Source organism: Helianthus annuus, chromosome 8 (genome assembly GCF_002127325.2).
Source record: "Helianthus annuus cultivar XRQ/B chromosome 8, HanXRQr2.0-SUNRISE, whole genome shotgun sequence".
In the NCBI taxonomy this organism is placed as follows: Eukaryota; Viridiplantae; Streptophyta; class Magnoliopsida; order Asterales; family Asteraceae; genus Helianthus; species Helianthus annuus.
In genome coordinates this window covers 61,864,537-61,870,278 of record NC_035440.2, presented here as the reverse complement: position 1 = coordinate 61,870,278, position 5,742 = coordinate 61,864,537, and positions in this window count along the sequence as shown.

The following is a 5,742-nucleotide window of genomic DNA, read 5'->3' as shown; positions in this document are numbered from 1 at the left end:
GACTCGACTTGGATCATAACGTACTAGCCACATCAATTTAATATGTGTCTTGGGCATACAGAGTCCAACAAGTTTCATAGGGAATAACCTCTGAGGTTATACCTTATGATCACATAGGATTGGTTAGTCATTTGCTAGTTAGCTTGTATGCCCATAGGAAATGACCAAAATGCCCTTTTGAAGCTAAAATCCGTATTTTGCCTATGTGAACATATTTTTGACAAGTAATTTGGTTTAGTAACATGTTTAGGGATAATTGGGCATGTAAGACTTGACATAGCACATAGTTAACCATCCGGATATAGTTTTACGCTAACGACGCCTTATAGTAGCTTATGTTACCATAATATGTCGAAACGGGTCAAAAGCACTTAGGTAGGCTTTCCAATCAGAATGTTGGGACTATTAAATCATACCATATGAGTTCAATTACTCATTTGATTTATAGAACCTCATTCTATCCTATCTCCCGATTTAGGAGCCGATTATTAACATAGTTACCTATACTAGGTGCCGGTTGATTCTGTGATACTTGGAGCTTAAATTGGTCTTATTCTCAAGACCAATTAGCAATCCCAAGTGAGTACATAGTCCCCCTATTTTACCATTTTCAAATATTTTGGGGTGATACACATGTACATACGTGTTACTTTCGTGCTTTTCATGCTTTTATGACATAAACAGGCTAATTTCACCTAGTACATATTTAGTACATGCTTTCACTATGTTTTGCTATGTATGTTAAGCATGCTAGCACATTGATTTGTTACACATTTGTTGCATATGTTTACTTAGCATATGGAACACATTGTTTTACATGACATTTCTGCTATGTATGTTTACTGAGCATGCTAGCACATTGTTTTTACATGAACATTTCTACTAGGCATGTTTACTTAGCATTCCTAGTACATGGTTTTCACATGCTACATTGGTTATGACATTTGGTATGTTCAGTCGGGACAATAATACATTCATTAACATTGATCACGCCGCTCGAACTTATGTAATGGTACCATAGGAATTGACAACTCCCGTTTCTGACTTCCTAGGTTTGTTTGGAAGTTGGGAATGACAGAATCCGACTACATAACTTTAGATGAACCTTTAATTCGTTTAAGGGTTTGTCGCCACAGTCTCAAGGCTTGAATGTATGCGATTAACATTACTGCATAAATGTTTGTAATCATAAAGCATTGTTTTTTCTGCAAAACATAACATTTGATTTAAACTTAGGTTTATTCAAAAGCATTGTTTTGTACATTTTTACTATGGGGTTGAGTAACTTCTAGTTATTCACCATACATGACACAGTTTATACATTGACATCATCACATAGTTTAAGTAGATGATTTCCTACTTGCTATGCATTTCATTTGGTTATACATGAAACATTTCACACTTGACATGGTACATGGTTTACACATACACATTTTGACATTGAACAAGACATTTTGGTTGGTTAATGATAAGTGACTTGTGTAACGGGGCTATGTGTTATATGATAAAAGCATGGTGGATACGCCGCTGGTACTTCCTATATATAAGTGCTTTTATTGTATAATACATTGTTGCGTTATATGAATCACTTGGGCAAGACATGAAACATTTTATACAAGAACATGACATTGTTTTACAAATTACACATTTTGTCCAAATTCATTTTCACTTGGTTATTCATTTAACCATGCATTATCATTTCATCATCATTTGATTTTCATTGATTTTCACATGGTTTTACAAAGGAAAACACTTTACAAGGTTCATGACTACATTTTGTTAAACATTTTTTTAAACCATAAGTCATGAATCTGCATAAACAAAACCTATGTATCTCACAGGCATTTTTATGCTGACGTACCTATTTTTACATGTGTTTCAGGTGCTAATGCATGATGATGCTTGTGCTTCACTTAGGCGGACTCGGGCCTTAGTGACTTTAAAAGACAATTATTATGTTAGTTTAGTTTGAACTCAAATACAATGTAACTTTAATTTTAATAATACATAACTTTAATTGCCATGGTTGTTGAAACAATAATTCTGTCGCCACTCACCTCCCCGGAGTTTCCGCCGCGGTTTGTTGTTTTACCGCGGCCGGGGTGTGACAGAAGAGTTGGTATCAGAGCCAATGGTTATAGGGAACTAGGTTATTAGTAATGCTTTGACCTAGACTATAACTTTCTAGGACCCTAACACAAGTTTACATGTGTTTAGATTCTAAAACAATACACGTCACCTATCCTTAGGTGATTACCAAAACTTGAACACAATTTCCAAAATGATTTTAAAACCAATCATCTATCCTTAGATGATATCTTTTTGGCCTTGTGCCTTCCAATTTTTTTCAAAATCTCGTCAAAGTTTTGGGTCTAAATAATGTGAACACGTGCAAACTGGAAGAGTGAATGCCTGTACCCTGAGTTTTCTGTCTAAGGCTAGAGTGTTCGTACAAATCCGCAGTATCGGACCAGTCACTCTTACCTGGGAACTCTTGGGGTGAGTGTTCACTTATAGGCGAGCATGTCTTCAGTAATACATTATTATGACTCATTTACTTTGATTTGTCACTGTGTGTTGTTTGTTTGCTTTGTGGTAACAAACAAACGACCACATTCCTTGATTTTTGTTGATTTTATTGTTATCTCATTTTCATCACATCATCTCACTCGTTTTCTCTCATGTTTCCTCTTTTAGAATGCCTCCTCGACGTAACGTTCCTCAACCTGATGCCGAACTGGCAGCTATTATAGCACAGCAGATGGCTGCTATGCTACCTGGTCTCATAACTCAAATAAACCAAGCCACCAATAACAATGTTAATGCACCTGCTCCGTGCAACTTTAAACAGTTTAACTCGGCTAAACTGCTCAAGTTTAGTGGTACTGAAGGAGCAACTGGGCTTCTCCAGTGGTTTGAAAGTCTTGAGAGCACATTTCGCCATGTTCAGTGTCCGAGCAATCGTAAGGTCGAGTTTGCCTCGAGTGTATTCCAAAAGAGGGCTCTTACCTGGTGGAATGGGGTAATGAGAGATAGAGGTGCTGATGTTGCTTGGGGTCAGACATGGGAGGAACTCAGGGCTCTCATGATGAGAGAATTTTGTCCTTGACACGAGCAGAGGGCACTCGAAGATGAGTTCAAAGAGCTGAAGCAAGTCAGTGGTGAACACCGGGCTTACACTGACAGATACGAGGAGTTAAGCTTGCTCTGTCCTACTATGGTCACGCCTTTGGATAAGGCTATTGAGAGGTACATAGACGGTTTGCCAGATCCTGTTCAGGATATTGTCACTAGCAGTCACCCTACTACCGTCCGTCAGGCCATTGAGCTAGCTGCTACCCTTACTGAATCCCAAATCAAGAAGGGTAAACTCCACAGGAAAGGTGATAAGAAACAGAAACAGTCTGATAGTACCAAGGATAACAAGGGCAAGAAGGCTGCTGAGTCTTCGAAGAAGTCGAGGAAGCGTAAGGCTTCCAAGAATTTTGCTGTTACCGCTCAGACTAACCAGGCTGCTCCTAATCAGGCAGCGCAGAATCAGGTTGCATAACCTGCTGCCAAGAGGCAGTATGCTGGTAATGCACCTCTGTGCAACAGATGTAATAGCCATCACCAGCCACAAATGCAATGTCACATCTGCATGAATTGTGGTAAGTCTGGTCATCTTGCAAATACCTGCCGTTTTGCTCCTAATCAGAATCAGCCTGCTCAAAACCATGCACAAAACCCTGCCCAGAATCCTGCACGACCTCACTTTCCGCCTGGTTCATGTTTCAACTGTGGGGATCTGACCCACTACAGGAACAATTACCCGAGGTTGGAAAATGCAAATCAAGCACCGGCTCGTGGTAGAGCTTTTAACTTGAATGCAAATGAGGCTCGCGCGAATAATGAAGTGGTGAACGGTACATTCCTTGTTAACAACCATCCTGCTTCTGTTCTATTTGATTCGGGTGCTGATAAGAGTTTTGTGTCCTTAGCATTTGAGCCTTTGCTTGCGATGACTAGAACAAAACTAGGAAAGCCCTTGACAGTAGAAGTAGCTAGTGGTGAACCCATTATACTCGATTCAGTTCTTCGAAATTGCCAGTTAAATCTCAATAACCATCTTTTCCCTATTGATCTCACACCGATGCAACTCGGGAGCTTCGATATTACAGTAGGAATGGATTGGTTATCAAAGTACCATGCTGAGGTGGTATGTTTTGAGAAGTTGGTCCGTATACCGCTATCGACTGGTGAGATCTTAACAGTTCATGGGGAGAAACCTGTTAAACTCATGTCTTGTACCCAAGCCCGCAAATATCTACGAAAGAAGTATGTTGCTTTCTTAGCACATGTCGTAGAGGATAAAGGCAAGGGTAAGACAATCCAAGATATCCCTGTTGTTCGGGATTATCCAGAGGTATTTCCTGAAGAATTACCTGGTTTTCCCCTGTGCGCCAAGTTGAGTTCCGCATTGATCTTGTGCCTGGCGCAAATCCCATTGCTAAATCACCTTATCGCCTTGCACCGTCTGAGATGCAAGAGTTATCTAAACAACTTCAGGAGCTATCTGATAAAGGATTCATCCGTCCAAGCTTTTCCCCTTGGGGCGCTCCTGTCCTATTCGTGAAAAAGAAAGATGGATCTTTTAGGATGTGTATCGATTACCGTGAGCTTAACAATCTTACAATCAAGAATCGATATCCCCTACCTCGCATTGATGATCTCTTTGATCAGCTACAAGGTGCTACTTGCTTTTCAAAGATTGATCTACGTTCTGGGTATCATCAACTTCGAGTTCTCGTAGAAGATATTACCAAGACAGCTTTTCGTACGGGTTATGGTCATTATGAGTTTACTGTTATGCCTTTCGGGTTAACAAATGCTCCAGCTGTTTTCATGGACTTGATGAATAGAGTTTGCAAGCCTTACTTAGACAAGTTCATCATCGTCTTCATTGATGATATTTTGATCTATTCTAAGACTCGAGCTGATCATGAACAACATCTTCGTCTTACAATGGAGCTCCTAAAGAAAGAACAGCTTTTCGCCAAATTCTCCAAGTGCGAATTCTGGCTTAAGGAAGTTCAATTTTTGGGGCACATCGTCAACGAACAAGGTATTCATGTAGATCCCGCCAAAATCAGTGCGATTAAGGATTGGGATACTCCTACTACTCCTACCGAGGTTCGTTCATTTCTTGGTCTGGCGGGTTACTACCGCCGTTTCATTGAAAACTTCTCCAAGATTGCAGTTCCTCTCACAACTTTAACTCAGAAAAGCAAACCTTTTGAGTGGGGATCCAAACAGGAAGAAGCTTTCCAGACCTTGAAACAGAAACTTTGTGATGTACCTATTCTATCTTTGCCCGAGGGTAATGACGATTTTGTTGTGTCCTGTGATGCATCCAACTTAGGCCTTGGCTGCGTTCTTATGCAAAGAAACAAAGTTATAGCCTATGCATCAAGACAGCTGAAAGTGCACGAGAAGAACTACACCACTCATGATCTTGAGTTAGGTGCAGTAGTCTTTGCTCTCAAAATCTGGAGACACTACCTTTACGGTACAAAGTGTGTAGTGTTTACTGACTACAAGAGTCTCCAGCACATTTTCAATCAGAAAGAACTAAACATGAGGCAACGACGTTGGGTTGAACTCCTAAACGACTATGATTGCGAAATTCGCTACCATCCTGGTAAAGCGAATGTCGTGGCTGATGCATTGAGTCGTAAGGAACGTGTCAAGCTTCACTGTGTT